The 19,419-nt window shown below is 39.5% G+C and overlaps 2 long non-coding RNA genes across 2 annotated transcripts in view; one reads left to right on the top strand and one right to left on the bottom strand.

Moving 5' to 3' along the window:
• Window positions 1-19,419, top strand: part of LOC309642563 — a 205,290-nt gene that overhangs the window by 129,741 nt on the left and 56,130 nt on the right. The gene's annotated exons all lie outside the window — the stretch shown is intronic.
• The window catches only part of LOC309642566, a 191,753-nt gene continuing 188,112 nt past the window's right edge, over window positions 15,779-19,419 (bottom strand). The window contains exon 3 of the long non-coding RNA XR_014253258.1: window positions 15,779-16,067. This is a non-coding gene — a long non-coding RNA (uncharacterized lncRNA). The remainder of the gene's footprint in view (window positions 16,068-19,419) is intronic.

Here is a 19,419-nt window from a genome sequence, read left to right as displayed (position 1 = left end):
CCATCTCATGCCTTCCTCACCCTGCTCCTCCTCCCACTGGGAGCGCTCAGCTTGCCCCTAGCCTGGACCATGCCAGCCAGGGCAGGAGCCTTTGTCCAGGACCAGGACTCAGGTCGTAGATGAAGCAGAAGTGTGCCCTGTCTCCCTGCCCCTTACACTTGAAACTTGCCAGCAGCTGCAGAAGCCCCTATTGTCTCCAGACATTGGAAACACATTAGTATTATGAAAGAAAGAAAAAAAAATCCAATACAATCATCATTGTGTTTGGTGCTTAATAGACCCTCAATGAAGTTTGTTTAAAAAACTACATTTCAGGGCTTCCCTGGTGGCTCAGTGGTTGAGAATCTGCCTGCTAATGCAGGGGACACGGGTTCAAGCCCTGGTCTGGGAAGATCCCACATGCCGCGGAGCAACTAGGCCCGTGAGCCATAACTACTGAGCCTGCGCGTCTGGAGCCTGTGCTCCGCAACAAGAGAGGCCACGATAGTGAGAGGCCCGCGCACCGCGATGAAGAGTGGCCCCCGCTTGCCGCAACTAAAGAAAGCCCTCGCACAGAAACGAAGACCCAACATAGTAATCAATCAATCAATAAATAAATCTTTAAAAAAAAAACACTACATTTCAACTGATTTGCTAAGGCCTTATTTTTTGTGACTTTCAGAAAAAAGGAAACACATAGCCAAGTGATGAAGAGTATCTACAACTATGAGATCTTGCCTTTATCCTGTAGACAGGGGTGGGGAAAGGGAGATCAAGAAAAACAATCATTACTTAAATTACAGCTTCACTGTATTTTTGTTTTTTTCCTTTTATAAACATAATAGGCCATAAAATATCATTTACATTTAAAATTTGTTAAAGCTCGAAGCTAGTATAATGAGATAAGAATTATAAGTTCTAATTATGTGCTTTGAGGCAATGTAATTATGCAACGATTTGGGGGGAGAAAATGAACGCAGCATAACAGTCTCCTTCTTTCTCGTTTTCTTAATTTTGGGCTTTATCCGTAACCAAGGAAGAAGATCTAACTCCTACCAATTATTCCTCCACAGTTCAGCTAACAATGTATTTCTGTTTTAATCATATGGGTACAGAAATGGGAGGAGGCAAAGAAATGAACACATTCGCTACGTCTTCTCACAATGTGCCTGTGAGGTGGTAACTCTTAATGCCACTTCACAAATCAGAAATCTGACCCGTCTGATGTCAAATGCCACTATCTATTTCTGTTTGTCACACACTGGGCTAGTTCAGAGCATCAGTCAGGGTGGCGAAGGTGACAGTAGAAGGTTCTGACAAAGGAAAGACTCAGCAGGGCATGATGCTGCCGAGAAATCACTGAGGCACCAGCACGTGGGAGGGTCGTCCTCGTTCTCCAAGGAACCCAGGTCTGCAATGAGAGTGAAAGCTTTCGGAGGTCAGGTTTCCATTTGATACTAAAAGGAAACTGCTGGACCATCCGAGCTCTCGCTCTGGACTAGGCAGTTTTCTGGAGATGAATAAGCAAAGGAAAGGAATAGACTCCTCAGGGATGTCGTGGAAGAAATACAATCTGCAATCAGATAACCGCTTCTCTTGAGGTCATTTCCAACTCTGAGGTGCTCCGACTCTGTATTTGAACTCTCCGTGTCTCAAGGTCCTCATCCCCAAAGTGAGAGAAGTTGGATTAAAGCCTAAACAGATGCTTCCAGTTTTATAGATGTGTGTACATGTGTGTCCTTAAATGAAACCTACGCTTAAGTCAACTTGTGAAGACTCCACATTGCACAGCTGTATTCAGCATGCTGACTACATTTTTTGGAAGAAAGAATAAAGAGATTATATTTCCTGACCCATGATTGGTTGATTAATAAAAACAGTGGGGGAGAACAGAATTGTTATCCTACTCAGACTGATAGAAAATGACAATCAGGAATGATGATCACAGCTGGGTGGCCAGAGTTTTACTCAGAGGATGCCTATCTTATTTTCATAATAAAAATAGCCAACATGTAATGTAACTTGTACCTTCTGCTTTCCAAGTGTATTCTATGCATTTCCCATATTTAATCTGCATGACAAATTATTGATTATCCTTCCCATTACACAGGAGGAGAGAATGAAGCTCAGATAAGATGGGTGGTGTACCCCAAATTCCCAGTCTGGTTCTGAAGCCCCTGCATTCTCCACTGCACCCTCTGCCCAAGGATAATCAGAGAAACCAAAACTCAAGGAGTTAAAACATGATCCATTCTCATAAATTCATAAGAAATTATTTGTAAGTAATGTGGGCCTATAAAGGGGGCGGCACAAGCCCTCTGCCGTCTCTGAGTCTGTGGTGTCCCGTGTGGCTTGGACACGGGAGCCCATGGCTTTGTAGGCTGCCTTTGCTAGTGATCATGCCGCAGAGCACTCACTAGAAATTACGCCAATCGCACTTCACACCCAGACCCCCTGTAAAGAAACCTCCACCTGGGTTCTTCCCACACAGCTTCCTTACTCATCCACAAAACCAGCTTCTCTGAGATCCCCAGCACCACTATCTGTCCTCCGCTACAACACCTTAAAAGGTTAAAGACAAACACATTCTCTTTTTCAGAAAATTAATTCTGCTTCACACTGACATATGCTGTATTGACAAAGGACCGCAGGCCTTTCTCTCCCCCAAATTTTCAGAACAGAAGGTCTCTGTCCGAAATAGAAATGTATGTTACACTGTTCCCATAAAATAAGGAGACAAGAAGAGTCTCAGAGCCACAAACATTCTATTTCCAAGTTCAGAGCAAACAAAAAATATGTCAGCCCAGAGGGGATGAATTTGGAGGGAAGGGGGAGCGAGACATGCAAACTTTATTCTATGTTTAAATCCCAACATACGGGCCATTCCTATTTTGGGATGACAAATACTGACTTCCATGTTTTGTAATTAATGATATAAAGAGGAGCTAAGCTACATTTGAAGGTCCCAGTAGGCTGTCCCCCTACCAGTAGTGTGGAGACCCTGTGCCATCTTGCAGGTTAGATTTGAGGAAGTCAATTGGCATTGCCCTGTTTGAGAACAGAGTGCAGATGAGAATCTGGACCAGGGTACTTATTTCTCCTGATAAATCTCATTTTCTGGGATCAACTTTTAACAACTTATTGTATCCCTAAGATGCAACCTTCCAGGATCCAGGGTTGTTGGGAGGCCCCTTGAAGGTGCTGGGCTGATGGACAGATGTTTCTGAAGGCTAGTGATGGGGACGTGGCACCTGAGCCCTAGTAAAGGAGAGCAGCTCTCTGTATGGGCCAGACTCAGGTCTCAGTAGGTCTCTGGGCCATTCCCATTTGTCAGGCTAATTGGAAAAGCACTTGAGAAGTCAAATGAAATAAATCCTCTACTTCTTTCCCATGAATGGAAGTGGGCTGGTTCTCACAGCCCATGTACATGGTGCTACTGACACCAGGACCCATGTCCCTGAACCCCAGGGTGTAGCCCTTCTCTGTGCCCAAGCTGCATCCCTATTCCTCACCTTGGCCAGCCTTTGACCTAGATCATGTTCCTAATTACGACTGCAGACTATAGTTCTACAGTGATTCCCGGCTGCTCCAAAATTCCATAGCTAGATCTTTCATCCCAGAATGCTCATTTAGCAGTTCACCAACTGAGCTGTAGGAAATGTGTAGCTTCCTTTTTTATTTTTAGTTTTTTCTCTAACGAGACATGATACATCAGTAGCTTGGAGTTGAAAACAGAATAATCCACTCAGGGCTACCCACCAGCCTTGCTCAGAGTTCCGTCTAGGTTTCCAAAGTTCTGCATATGTCAGGATTTTCAGGTGGTGTGGGAGGTAACTTGTTTAGGTCCTTGTTTACCATGCTGCCTATGCTCAGACTTCATGGCTCGCATTTGGTTTGGGGCTGTCAGTCCACACAGATGACCACAGTCTCCAGTTTCCCGTCCTCAGGCTCCTGGCTGTGCAGCTCTCCCTTAGCTCACTCAAGCACCTTTTTATGATACAGGAGACTTAGTGCCTGTAACCACATCACCTTGGACTTGAGAAACCATCCTTTCCCCAAGGCCATGTTACTCCTGGTGCAGAGGGATGTTTTCCTTCTCTGGAAGCCTCCTGTGCTAGAAAAACTCTGAGCCCCTTTCAGGGCTGTCTGCAACTGACCTGCCTGCAGCCATTTCCATTCTGAATTTTGATCACTTCCCTGGGCTCCATCTGAGGAAAGAGGCATAGTGGCACTTAGAATTTTATTTTGCATCCTATCAAAAGTAGCAGTTTACCCAAAAGTTTAGCTCAATACTCATTCCCCCACCAACATCTACTTTGCTCTGGCAAGTGGATTCTCTTTTTTACTGTGTCTTTGAAATCATTGTTCCTAAAGGTATTCCAACAAATTTTAGTATTTAAATTGTCTTTCTGCTAGGACTTGGACAATTCACATATGAAATAAAGAATTCATGAGTGGCGTGTGTGTGTGTGTGTGTGTGTGTGTACTCATGAGCATGCATGTTTTATAATTTACTAATTAAATCTTTTCTCTACCTCAACCAATCTTTTAAATATGATCATGTGATTGCTCACCTTTATTTTATTAATGTAAATTACAGTAATTGATTTTCAAATGTTTAATCAAACTTTAATATCTGGAATTTAAAAAAAAGAACTTAGTTAAAAGAGTACATTTGCTTTTCTGTAACTCTGGATTTGGTTTAATAATGAGTGTTCAGGAATTTGCCTCCTATGTTCCTCAAGACATTGCCCTTCCTTGCAAACCCCTTGTCAACTTTTGCTATTGTTATACTGATCTCATAAAATGAACTAGGCAGAATTCCCTCTTATTCTATTATCTGGACAAGTTCATTAACATCTGTATCTTTTCTTTCACAAATATTTGGTAGAGTTCACTGGTCAAAGCCTTTCAGCCTGCAGTTGTTCCTGTGGTTGGGCTGTTGTCTGGTGGGAAGTGTATCCTCTAGAGTTTTAATTTCTTTAATAGATCTAGGAATTGGCAGATTATTATGTCTCTTTGTGTCAGGTTTGGTTAAGTAGTATTCTCTAGGAATTTATCTCACCAAAATTTTCAAAATTATAGAGTGTCCTCTTACTATCTTTTAAAAGTGGCAATGGATTCTGTTGGGATGGTTTTCATTTCTAACAGTGGAGTTTATGCCATCTATCCATTTTCGCTTGTTCATTGCTTCCAGTAGTTTATCAGTTACATTAGTCTTTTCAAATAACTTTGTGCCTTTGTTTATTTTCTGTAAAATGGATATTTTTTTAACATCTTTATTGGAGTATAATTGCTTTACAATGGTGTGTTAGTTTCTGCTTTATACCAAAGTGAATCAGTTATACATATACATATGTTCCCATATCTCTTCCCTCTTGCATCTCCCTCCCTCCCATCCTCCCTATCCCACCCCTCTAGGTGGTCACAAAGCACCGAGCTGATCTCCCTGTGCTATGCGGTTGCTTCCCACTAGCTATCTATTTTACGTTTGGTAGTGTATATATGTCCATGCCACTCTCTCACTTTGTCACATCTTACCCTTCCCCCTCCCCATATCCTCAACTCCATTCTCCAGGAGGTCTGTGTCTTTATTCCCATCTTGCCACTAGGTTCTTCATGACCTTTTTTTTTTTTTTTCCCTTAGATTCCATATATATGTGTTAGCATACTGTATTTATTTTTCTCTTTCTGGCTTACTTCACTCTGTATGACAGACTCTAACTTCATCCAACTCACTACAAATAACTCAATTTCATTTCTTTTTATGGCTGAGTAATATTCCATTGTATATATGTGCCACATCTTCTTTATCCATTCATCTGATGATGGACACTTAGGTTGCTTCCATGTCCTGGCTGTTGTAAATAGAGCTGCAATGAACATTTTGGTACATGACTCTTTTTGAATTATGGTTTTCTCAGGGTATATGCCCAGTAGTGGGATTGCTGGTTCGTATGGTAGTTCTATTTTTAGTTTTTTAAGGAACCTCCATACTGTTCTCCATAGTGGCTGTATCAATTTACATTCCCATCAACAGTGCAAGAGTGTTCCCTTTTCTCCACACCCTCTCCAGCATTTATTGTTTGTAGATTTTTTGATGATGGCCATTCTGACTGGTGTGAGATGATATCTCATTGTAGTTTTGATTTGCATTTCTCTAATGATTAATGATGTTGAGCATTCTTTCATGTGTCTGTTGGCAATCTGTATATCTTCTTTGGAGAAATGTCTATTTAGGTCTTCTGCCCATTTTTGGATTGGGTTGTTTGTTTTTTTGTTATTGAGCTGCATGAGCTGCTTGTAAATCTTGGAGATTAATCCTTTGTCAGTTGCTTCATTTGCAAATATTTTCTCCCATTCTGAGGGTTGTCTTTTTGTCTTGTCTATGGTTTCCTTTGCTGTGCAAAAGCTTTGAAGTTTCATTAGGTCCCATTTGTTTATTTGTGTTTTTATTTCCATTTCTCTAGGAGCTGGGTCAAAAAGGATCTTGCTGTGATTTATGTCATAGAGTGTTCTGCCTATGTTTTCCTCTAAGAGTTTGATAGTGTCTGGCCTTACATTTAGGTCTTTAATCCATTTTGAATTTATTTTTGTGTATGGTGTTAGGGAGTGTTCTAATTTCATACTTTTACATGTACCTGTCCAGTTTTCCCAGCACCACTTATTGAAGAGGCTGTCTTTTCTCCACTGTATATGCTTGCCTCCTTTATCAAAGATAAGGTGACCATATGTGCGTGGGTTTATCTCTGGACTTTCTATCCTGTTCCATTGATCTATAGTTCTGTTTTTGTGCCAGTACCATACTGTCTTGATTACTGTAGCTTTGTAGTATAGTCTGAAGTCAGGGAGCCTGATTCCTCCAGCTCCACTTTTCGTTCTCAAGATTGCTTTGGCTATTCGGGGTCTTTTGTGTTTCCATACAAATTGTGAAATTTTTTGTTCTAGTTCTGTGGAAAATGCCAGTGGCAGTTTGATAGGGATTGCATTGAATCTGTAGATTGCTTTGGTTGCTAGAGTCATTTTCACAATGTTGATTCTTCCAATCTGAGAACATGGTATATCTCTCCATCTTTTTGTATCAACTTTAATTTCTTTCATCAGTGTCTTGTAATTTTCTGCATACAGGTCTTTTGTCTCCTTAGGTAGGTTTATTCCTAGATATTTTATTCTTTTTGTTGCAATGGTAAATGGGAGTGTTTTCTTAATTTCACTTTCAGGTTTGTCATCATTAGTATATAGGAATGCAAGAGATTTCTGTGCATTAATTTTGTATCCTGCTACTTTTCCGAATTCATTGATTAGCTCTAGGAGTTTTCTGGTAGCATCTTTAGGATTCTCTATGTATAGTATCATGTCATCTGCAAATAGTGACAGCTTTACTTCTTCTTTTCCGATTTGGATTCCTTTTATTTCTTTTTCCTCTGTGACTGCTGTGGCTAAAACTTCCAAAACTATGTTGAATAATAGTGGTGAGAGTGTCTTGTTCCTGATCTTAGTGGAAATGGTTTCAGTTTTTCACCATTGAGGACGATGTTGGCTGTGGGTTTGTCATATATGGCCTTTATTATGTTGAGGAAAGTTCCCTCTATGCCTACTTTCTGCAGGGCATTTATCATAAATGGGTGTTGAATTTTGTCAAAAGCTCTCTCTGCATCTCTTGAGATGATCGTATGGTTTTTCTCCTTCAATTTGTTAATATGGTGTATCACGTTGATTGATTTGCATATATTGAAGAATCCTTGCATTCCTGGAATAAACCCCAATTCATCATGGTGTATGATCCTTTTAATGTGCTGTTGGATTCTGTTTGCTAGTATTTTGTTGAGGATTTTTGCATCTATGTTCATCAGTGATATTGGCCTGTAGTTTTCTTTCTTTGTGACATCTTTGTCTGGTTTCGGTATCAGGGTGATGGTGGCCTCATAGAATGAGTTTGGGAGTGTTCCTCCCTCTGCAATATTTTGGAAGAGCTTCAGAAGGATAGGTGTTAACTCTTCTCTAAATGTTTGATAGAATTCACCTGTGAAGCCATCTGGTCCTGGGCTTTTGTTTGTTGGAAGATTTTTAATCACAGTTTCAATTTCAGTGCTTGTGATTGGTCTGTTCATATTTTCTATTTCTTCCTGGTTCAGTCTCGGCAGGTTGTGCATTTCTAAGAATCTGTCCATTTTTTCCAGGCTGTCCATTTTATTGGCATAGAGTTGCTTGTAGTAATCTCTCATGATCGTTTGTATTTCTGCAGTGTCAGTGGTTACTTCTCCTTTTTCATTTCTAATTCTATTGATTTGAGTCTTCTCCCTTTTTTTCTTGATGAGTGTGGCTAATGGTTTATCAATTTTGTTTATCTTCTCAAAGAACCAGCTTTTAGTTTTATTGATCTTTGCTCTCATTTCCTTCATTTCTTTTTCATTTATTTCTGATCTGATCTTTATGATTTCTTTCCTTCTGCTAACTTTGGGGTTTTCTGTTCTTCTTTCTCTAATTGCTTCAGGTGCAAGGTTAGGTTGTTTATTTGAGATGTTTGCTGTTTCTTAGGGTAGGATTCTATTGCTATAAACTTCCCTCTTAGAACTGCTTTTGCTGCATCCCATAGGTTTTGGGTCGTCGTGTCTCCATTGTCATTTGTTTCTAGGTATTTTTCGAATTCCCCTTTGATTTCTTCAGTGATCACTTCGTTATTAAGTAGTGTATTGTTTAGCCCCCATATGTTTGTATTGTTTACAGATCTTTTCCTGTAATTGATACCTAGTCTCATAGCGTTGTGGTCGGAAAAGATACTTGATACGATTTCAATTTTCTTAAATTTACCAAGGCTTGATTTGTGACCCAAGATATGATCTATCCTGGAGAATGTTCCATGAGCACTTGAGAAAAATGTGTATTCTGTTGTTTTTGGGTGGAATGTCCTATAAATATCAATTAAGTCCATCTTGTTTAATGTATCATTTAAAGCTTGGGTTTCCTTATTTATTTTCATTTTGGATGATCTGTCCATTGGCAAAAGTGGGGTGTTAAAGTCCCCTACTATGATTGTGTTGCTGTCGATTTCCCCTTTTATGGCTGTTAGTATTTGCCTTATGTATTGAGGTGCTCCTATGTTGGGTGCATAAATATTTACAATTGTTATACCTTCTTCCTGGATCGATCCCTTGATCATTATATAGTGTCCTTCTTTGTCTCTTGTAATAGTCTTTATTTTAAAGTCTATTTTGTCTGATACGAGAATTGCTACTCCAGCTTTCTTTTGATTTCCATTTGCATGGAATATCTTTTTCCATCCCCTCACTTTCAGTCTGTATGTGTCCCTAGGTCTGAAGTGGGTCTCTTGTAGGCAGCATATATAAGGGTCTTGTTTTGTATCCATTCAGCCAGTCTGTGTCTTTTGGTGGGAGCATTTAATCCATTTACATTTAAGGTAATTATCGATATGTAAGTTCCTATTCCCATTTTCTTAAATGTTTTGGGTTTGTTATTGTAGGTGTTTTCCTTCTCTTGTGTTTCTTGCCTAGAGAAGTTCCTTTAGCATTTGTTGTAAAGCTGGTTTGGTGGTGCTGAACTCTCTCAGCTTTTGCTTGTCTATAAAGATTTTAATTTCTCCATCAAATCTGAATGAGATCCTTGCTGGGTAGATTAATCTTGGTTGTAGGTTTTTCTCCTTCATCACTTTAAATATGTCCTGCCAGTCCCTTGTGGCTTGCAGAGTTTCTGCTGAAAGATCAGCTGTTAACCTTATGGGGATTCCCTTGTGTGTTATTTGTTGTTTCTCCCTTGCTGCTTTTAATATGTTTTCTTTATATTTAATTTTTGATAGTTTGATTAATATGTGTCTTGGCGTGTTACTCCTTGGAATTATCATGTATGGGACTCTCTGTGCTTCCAGGACTTGATTAACTATTTCCTTTCCCATATTAGGGAAGTTTTCAACTATAATCTCTTCAAATATTTTCTCAGTCCCTTTCTTTTTCTCTTCTTCTTCTGGGACCCCTATAATTCGAATGTTGGTGCGTTTAATGTTGTCCCAGAGGTCTCTGAGACTGTCCTCAGTTCTTTTCATTCTTTTTTCTTTATCCTGCTCTGCAGTAGTTATTTCCACTATTTTATCTTCCAGGTCACTTATCCGTTATTCTGCCTCAGTTATTCTGCTATTGATCCCTTCTAGAGTATTTTTAATTTCATTTATTGTGTTTTTCATCGTTGCTTGGGTCCTCTTTAGTTCTTCTACGTCCTTGTTAAATGTTTCTTGCATTTTGTCCATTCTATTTCCAAGATTTTGGATCATCTTTACTATCATTATTCTGAATTCTTTTTCAGGTAGACTGCCTATTTCCTCTTCATTTGTTAGGTCTGGTGTATTTTTACCTTGCTCCTTCATCTGCTGTGTGTTTTTCTGTCTTCTCATTTTGCTTATCTTACTGTGTTTGGGGTCTCCTTTTCGCAGGCTGCAGGTTCGTAGTTCCTGTTGTTTTTGGTATCTGTCCCCAGTGGCTAAGGTTGGTTCAGTGGGTTGTGTAGGCTTCCTGGTGGAGGGGACTAGTGCCTGTGTTGTGGTGGATGAGGCTGGATATTGTCTTTCTGGTGGGCAGGTCCACGTCCAGTGGTATGTTTTTGGGTGTCTGTGGCCTTATTATGATTTTAGGCAGCCTCTCTGCTAATGGGTGGGGTTGTGTTCCTGTCTTGCCAGTTGTTTGGCATAGGGTGTCCAGCACTGTAGCTTGCTGGTCGTTGAGTGAAGCTGGGTCTTGGTGTTGAGATGTAGATATCTGGGAGATTTTCGCAGTTTGGTATTACGTGGAGCTGGGAGGTCTCTTGTGGACCAGTGTCCTGAAGTTGGCTCTCCCACCTCAGAGGCACAGCCCTGATGCCTGGCTGGAGCACCAAGAGCCTTTCATCTACATGGCTCAGAATAAAAGGGAGAAAAAATAGAAAGAAAGAATGTGGATCAAATGAAATCAAATAAAATAAAGCTATTATAATAAAAAATAAGAAAAAAATTAAGAAAAGTATTTTTTCAATTTTTTAAAATAAAAAATAAGAAAAAAATTATTAAATAAAAAATAAGGATAAAATTATTAAGAGAAAATTTAGTTTAAAAAAAAATTTTTTTAAGTAAAAAAAAAAAAAGTACAGACCAAACCCTAGGACAAATGGTGAAAGCAAAGCTATACAGACAAAATCTCACCCAGAAGCATACACATATATACTCACAAAAAGAGGAAAAGGGGAAAAATTAATATATCCTGCTCCCAAAGTCCACCTCCTGAATTTGGGATGATTCGTTGTCTATTCAGGTATTCAACAGATGCTTACATCAGGTTGTTTGTGGAGCCTCAATCTGCTGCTTCTGAGGCTGCTGGGAGAAATTTCCCTTTCTCTTCTTTCTTCGTACAGCTCCCGGGGTTCAGCTTTGGATTTAGACCCGCCTCTGCGTGTAGGTCGTCTGAGGGCTTCTGTTCTTCGCTCACACAGGACGGGGTTAAAGGAGCAGCTGCTTCAGGGGCTCTGGCTCACTCAGGCGTCGGGGAGGGAAGGGTACGGATGCGGGGTGAGCCTGCAGCGGCAGAGGCCAGTGTGACTTTCCAGCAGCCTGTGGCGCACCGTGCATTCTCCCGGGGAAGTTGTCCCTGGATTATGGGACCCTGGCAGTGGTGGGCTGCACAGGCTCCCGGGAGGGGCGGTGTGGAGAGTGACCTGTGCTCGCACACAGGCTTCCTGGTGGCGGCAGCAGCAGCCTTAGCGTCTCATGCCCGTCTCTGGTGCCCGCGCTGATAGCCGCGGCTCACGCCCATCTCTGGAGTTCGTTTAGGCAGCGCTCTGAATCCCCTCTCCTTGCGCACCGCGAAACAAAGAGGCAAGAAAAAGTCTCTTGCCTCTTCGGCAGCTGCAGACCTTTTCCCGGACTCCCTCCCGGCTAGCTGTGGTGCGCTAACCCCTTCAGGCTGTGTTCACGCTGCCAACCCTAGTCCTCTCCCTGGGATCCGAACGAAGCCCGAACCTCAGCTCCCAGTACCCCCCCGCCCCGGTAGGAGAGCAGATAAGCCTGTCGGGCTGGTGAGTGCTGGTCGGCACCGATCCTCTGTGTGGGAATCTCTCCACTTTTCCCTCCGCAACCCTGTGGCTGCGCTCTCCTCCGTGGCTCCGAAGCTCCCCCACTCCGCCACCCGCAGTCTGCGCCTGTGAAGGCGCTTCCTAGTGTGTGGAAACCTTTCCTCCTTCACGGCTCCCTCCCACTGGTGCAGGTCCCGTCCCTATTCTTTTGTCTCTGTGATTTCTTTTTTCTTTTGCCCTACCCAAGTATGTGGGGAGTTTCTTGCCTTTTGGGAGGTCTGACGTCTTCTGCCAGTGTTCAGTGGGTGTTCTATAGGAGCAGTTCCACGTGTACATGTATTTCTGCTATATCTGTGGGAAGGAAGGTGATGTCTGCGTCTTACTCTCCCGCCATCTTCTCCACTCTTCTCATAAGCATATTTTATTATGATTCAGTTCATTATTTTTGTTTTTGTTCCCATTTCCAGTTTATATTTTATACTCTCTCTCTCCCTTTTTCTTTTTTTTTGGTATTAGTATTTTCTTTTCTACTGCATCTTTGAAATCATTGTTTCCAAAGGCATTTCAATGAATGGTAGCATCTAAACTGTCTTTCCACTCAGTTTTGAAAAGTTCAGTGATTTGGAATTTTTATTTATCCCAGCAATTGGTCAATTTTGGTTACTAGCCAATGTGTTCTTCAAAATAAATCTATATTTTATTGCTGTTGGATACATGGTTTTAATCATTATTTTAATCAAATTTCTTGCTGATTTTTTTGTCTTACTCTTTTTTTTTAAATGTATTTATTTATTTTTGCCTGTGTTGGGTCTTTGTTGCTGTGCACGTGGCTTTCTCTAGTTGCGGCGAGCAGGGGCTACTCCTCGTTGCAGTGCGCAGGCCCCCCACCGCGGTGGCCTCTCCCGCTGCAGAGCACGGGCTCCAGGTGCAGGGTCTTCAGTAGTTGTGGCCCGTGGGCTCTAGAGCGCAGATTCAGTAGTTGTGGCACATGGGCTTAGCTGCTCCGCGGCATGTGGGATCTCCCCGGACCAGCGCTCGAACCCACAACCCCCGCACTGGCAGGCGGACTCTCAACCACTCCACCACCAGGGAAGCCCTGTCTTCTTATTCTTATCAGTGACGAATGGTATGTTAATATCATCCATGTTGATCTTGGCTTCATCTTTCTGTAATTTGTTTGTTTTAGTTCCTTCAATATTTGCTTTACATATTTTGAGGCTATTGTGGGTTGAATTGAGTCCCCTGGAAAGATACGTCGAATTTCCAACCCCTGAAACCTGTGAATATAAACTTATCTGGAAATAGAATCTTTGCATATATAAATTAAAATGAAGTCATACTGGATTAGGGTAGGCTCTAACCAAAAATGACTGTTCTTATAAGAAGAGAAAGTGGAGACACAGGGAGGAAAATGCCATCTGAAGACACAGAGGCACACAGTGGCCCTATCATCACAACATCATGTGATGATAGAGGCAGAGATTGGAGAGATGCAGCTGCAAACCAGAGAATTCCAGGGATTGACCATCACCACCAGATGCTAGGAAAAGGCAAGGAAGTATTCTACCTGGAGTCTCAGAGGGAACATGGCCCTGCCAACACCTTGGTTTCAGACTTCTAGCCTCCAGAATTGTGAGAGAACAAATTTCTGTTGTTTTAAGTCACTCACTTTGTTACAGCAGCCCTTGGAAATTAATGGAGAGGGTATGTTATTAGATACATAGAAATTTAAAGTTTGTATGATTTCCTAGTGATTTAAAACTTCTATCATTATTACATATTCCTGTTTATCCATGGTTTTTGCCTTAAAGTTTACTTTGATATTAATATTACTCTTCCTTCTTTCTTTTTAGTACTTGCCTGGTGTTATCTCTTTGGATCTTTTAATTTTCAAACTTTGTGTATTCATTTGTCTCCTATATATATATCTTATAAGATTTTAAACTTAAAGCCCTTTAATCTTTGTCATTTAATTGAATTATTTAGTTTTCTTACATCCAGTGTCAATTTTTGTGTTTAAATCTATCATTTTATTTGCTACTTTACCATCTTATTTTTTTTCTCTCCCTTCTTCCTTTTTATAGGAATTATCATTAATATTATTATTATTACTATTTACCATTCCCTGCATCCACTTGTTATTAACTTGTTACCCTAGAAAATCCATCATGCATCCTTGAGTAATTAAAGTTCAATGTACATCAGTACTTTTATCATTTATTAGACAAGGGAAAGACATTGTAACACAGTATCTATTTTTAATCACCTCCTACCATACATGGTCTTCTTTTAATTATTTGAATTCTATAGTTTTAACCCCCATAATACATTATTATTGTTTTAATATACTTAGCATTAATTTGTCTTTTATCTACAGTTTTACCCTTTCCATTGCTTTTATTCCTTTATGCTCTCTTGAGCTTCTATATGGGATTATTTTTTCCTTCTTCCTGAAATATATGCTTTAATATTAGATTTAGTGTGGGCCTGCTGGTGGTAAAGTCTCTAGGTTTTGTGCGTTTGTTTGAAAATATATTTATTTTTTGTTTCATATCTGAAGGCTGTTTTGCGTATAGAATTCTAAATTTACAGATTTTATTTTCTTTCAACACTTTGAATATATAATACAGTTGTCTTTCCTTTTCCATTATTTATGGTGAGAAATCACCTACTAGCCTTATTATTGCCACTTTTAATTAATATATCTATCTACCCCTGGCTCAAGGCTTCTTTTAAGATATTTCTCTGTCTTTGGATTGTAGTTGTACTATTATGCATCCATGTATGATTTTCAAATGCTTCTCCTGTTTAATATTCAGCTTCTTGAATATGTAGCTTTGTATTACTTTCCAGTTCATAGAAAACTCTGAGCCATTATCTGTTAAAATATTGATCTTCCACATTTTCTTTTTCTCCTCTCTTCCTGGGAGTTGAATTACACATGTTATATCTTTTCACCATACTTCATATGCCTTTATTTTTCTGTATTTTCCTTGCTTTTACCTCTCCATTCTTCAGTATGAATATTTTTCAGATTTATGTTTCATTCACTAATCCTCTTTTAATTGTGACCAGTTGGCTGATAAGCCCTAAAATGAGTTCTTAAAATTCAGTTATTTAAGTTATAGGTTTTGCATCTCCCCTATTGCCTCTAGAGATTAAAAGCCTTATTTGCAGTGAGAGTAGATCACGAAGTTCTACCTATAAGTACTGTTGGGCATCCATTACAGTTGGGTAAAGCAGACAGAAAAAAATAAAATGAAAAACCAAAAAGAATCTAACTCTGTGTGCAGGGCAGGAATATGTGCTAGGCACAGCCCAAAAGCTAGAGGAGGTGCCAGATGGCTAGGAAGGGATATAATGTCTACCTAAGATTGATGCTTAGTCAAAACATCAGGTACTACCCACACTCACACACACGTGCTGCCCTCCAACAGGCTAATAACTATAGAATGGAAATAACAGTGGAGTGCTAACTGTGAAACTGCAGGAGACAAACTCCTTCCAGAGCACAGAGTAAAGGGAAGATACAAAGCCAAGAAGGAAGCAGACATTGAGAAATAACTTCTGGAAAACAGCCAACAGTCTAAACCCAACGAATCACCACAAAGGGACGAGGGACTGTTTAGGGGCAAAACTATTCTGTTTCTTTATTGTGTCAGTGGTTATGTGAATCTTTTTTTTTTTTTTTTTCTTTTTTCTTTTTGGCTGTGTTGGGTCTTCATTGCTGCGTGGGCTTTCTCTAGTTGCAGCATGCAGGCTTCTCGTTGCGGTGGCTTCTCTGGTTGTGGAGCATGGGCTCTAGGCACTCGGGCTTCAGTAGTTGCAGCACACGGGCTCAGTAGTTGCGGTGCACAGGCTCAGTAGTTGTGGCTCGCGGGCTCTAGAGCACAGACTCAGCAGTCGTGGCACACAGGCTTAGTTGCTTCGCTGCATGTGGGATCTTCCCGGACCAGGGATCGAACCCGTGTCCCCTGCATTGGCAGATCGAACCCGTGTCCTCTCCACTGCACCACCAAGGGAGTCCCGGTTATGTGAATCTATACATTGAAACATACACCAAGAAAAGGTCAGTTTTGCTGTATGGTAACTAAAAAAAAATTTTTTTTAAAGAGGAACAGGAAATAAATATATTCTCTCACAAACAAACTCACTCTGAGATAATACACTGCTAACAGATCTACTCAACAAGAAATATCAACAGAAATTCCTGAGGCAAAAAGAATATGATATCATTTGAAAATTTGGATCTAGAAATGAGGATCACTGGAAATAGAATATATCGTGGTGAAGTAAAAGTCATAATTTTTACTTATTTTTAATCCCTATAGAAGATAATTGATGTCCTAAGGTAAATTTAATATAAACGTATTGTGTGTTTATAACAAGTTTAAAAGTAAAATATATGATGACACTGTTTAAAAGTAAAATATATGATGACACTATCACAAAGGATGAGAGATTGGGAATATACTCTTGCATGATCCTTACACTTACTGTAATTTGAAGGTAGACGCAGATTATTTAAAAATATATATTGTAAACTCTTGGGCCACCCCTAAAATATTTAAAGTGGTATAAATAACAAGTCACTAAAGGAAATAAAATTCTCAAATAACCCAACAGAAGTTAGAAAAAGAAGAAAAATAAATAAAAAACAGATGGAAGAAATAGAAAAGAGCTAATAAGGTGGTAGGTATAAATCCAATACTATCTATAATCACATTGAAAGGAAATGTTATAAAAAAATTATTTAGAAGACTGAGATTGTCATACTGAACACAAACCAAGACCTGACTATTGCTATCTATCTACAAGAAATCACATTAAATAAAAAAATAGATGTTAAAAGTAAGAGGATGAAAAAATATATCATGCAAACACTAACCAAAATAAACTGAAGTAGCTATATTAATTTCAAAGAAAGCACATTTCAAACAAAGAATATTTTCAGGAACAAAGATGGACATTAATTAATGATAAAATAGTTTATCTGAAAAGATATATTAATCCAAAAATAATGCATTTAACAAAGAGCTTCATAATAAATGAGGAAAAACTGGTAGAAGTAAAATGAGAGATAGAGCCATGATTAGAATCAGAAGCTTCAACACTTCTCTCTCAATTGATAGTACAAGTAGGCAGAAAAATCAGTAAGTCCCAGCAATTCAAAATGTAATCTAAACTGACAAATGAATCTAACTGCATTACAAATATAAAACATAACCACACTAAGGTATGGGAAAGAAAAGAACTTACCTAATTATCTTTGTGAAACAGTGATTTCAAGCAGATATCATATCATAAGGCTAAGGACAAAAAGAACTGTACGTAAACACTATCGTGTTTGTAGTCTGATTGGTAAATGTATTTCTCACAGGAGTACAGGTTAGTTATTCTAAACTACTTTACATATACACTATGCTTGGACAAAATCATATGTATTTATACAGTGAAAGCCAGGTTTTTCACTGTCAGAGAAAGATATAACAAATAAGCAAAGAGGTAATGCTAGAATGAACCTGTGATGTTGGATTGGAGTCAAATAGATATATCAGTGAGAACTTACTTTTTTTTTTTAATAGAGCCCTTTTTTATTTTCTATTTATTTATTTTTATTTTTATTTTTTGGCTGTGTTAGGTCTTCGTTTCTGTGCAAGGGCTTTCTCTAGTTGTGGCAAGCGGGGGCCACTCTTCATTGCTGTGCGCGGGCCTCTCACTATCGTGGCCTCTCTTGTTGCAGAGCACAGGCTCCAGACGCACAGGCACAGTAATTGTGGCTCATGGGCCCAGCTGCTCCACAGCATGTGGGATCTTCCCAGACCAGGGCTCGAACCCGTGTCCCCTGCATTGGCAGGCAGATTCTCAACCACTGTGCCACCAGGGAAGCCCCTGAACTTACATTTTTTAACGTATGTACGAATATATAGAAACAGAAATAAGAATATCTTGATCTCCAAGTACCATTGTGGCCTCCTTGGAGAAATGGACCATTCTAGGGCTGGGACAAGATGAATATAAGATAAGCTTGGAGTATTTTGGCGCCAGAATTAAGGAAACGCTTAAAAAAGAAGAAATATAAACGCATGGGGGCATGTCAGAAAGTCACAGGAACCAATCCGTAAGAGCTCCCGGTGACCAATGTGGGAATCATTTGAGCAACAAAGTGAAAATAATAGTACTGGGTTATAACCCAAAGAATAAATATATAAATGCATAACTGAATAAATAAATAAATGAGGTATATAAACGGCAACTTGTCCTTACAGAAGAATCCCAGCTAATAAACAAAGAAGAATAACAGAAATAGAAAGCTGTCACTAGAATGCCACAGTAATAATTACTCAAACAAAATCCACTGATAAATGCCAAATTTAGTAGAAGAAATATTAAAGAGAAATAGGATATTTGCATGTCTTCGAAGTATCTCTCTTGAAATATTTGTTAACTACTATGATGATTTTAATATCTGTTCACAAATTCCTTGATATTTCTCCCAGGTGGTGAGGCATAATTCCTCACTTCTTAGGCGTGGGTTGGATTTAGTGGATCTAACAAATAAAGTAAGGAAAGGGAAATAATAACTTTACAGAACAGAAACCTGGCAGACACATCTTTAACCAAGTGATCAAGGTTAACATCACCTGTCATATTGATATCACATGCTCCTGATTATCATACAGAATAAAAGGGCCATCACCTCTCAGGTGTTCTTTCCAAAAATGTATAACCTCAGTCCAATCATGGGAACATATAAAATACAGATCAGGGAATGTTTTATAAAACACCTGACCAGTACACTTCAGAAGTGTCAGGGTCACCAAGACAAGGAATAATTGACGCATCACCACTTAGATTAAGGGTACATGACAACTAAATGCAATGTACAATGCAAGGGTGGATCCTAGAATTTTTTAAAAAGTGGAAAAACTGAGGAAATGTAAATAAAGTCTATAGTTTAGTTCTTAGTACTTTTCTGACATTAATTTCTTAGTTTTGATCATTGTACCACGGTTATGTAAGATGTTAACATGAGGAGAAACTGTGCAGGGTATACAGAAACTAGCTTTGCAACACTTCTCTATGTCTGAAATTATTTCAAAAAAATTAAAGAAAAAGTGATATGGAGTTAAATAAGATTCTACTTTGGAAAAAGATGGCCTATATAGCTGTCCTGTTTTGAATTATCACCAACCTTCAGTCAATCCTAGTGGTTTCCATGTCCTAAGAGTATAGAAATTGTCTCCTCACTGTGAGTCCCCCTTTGGTGTCATCCAAATAGGGGTAGATGCAATTTGTTATTCCTTTGGTCCAGCTGGACATAGTTTGGTTCCTGCAAATGCGAATCGTAAGTCCTACCAATTTAAAAATAAAAAGTTAGTCTTGCAATCG

Source organism: Balaenoptera physalus, assembly GCF_965194825.1.
Source record: "Balaenoptera physalus genome assembly, chromosome: 14".
NCBI classification, from domain to species: domain Eukaryota; kingdom Metazoa; phylum Chordata; class Mammalia; order Artiodactyla; family Balaenopteridae; genus Balaenoptera; species Balaenoptera physalus.
Note: the sequence above shows the minus strand (reverse complement) of the source record. Positions and strands in the feature narration are given on the sequence as shown.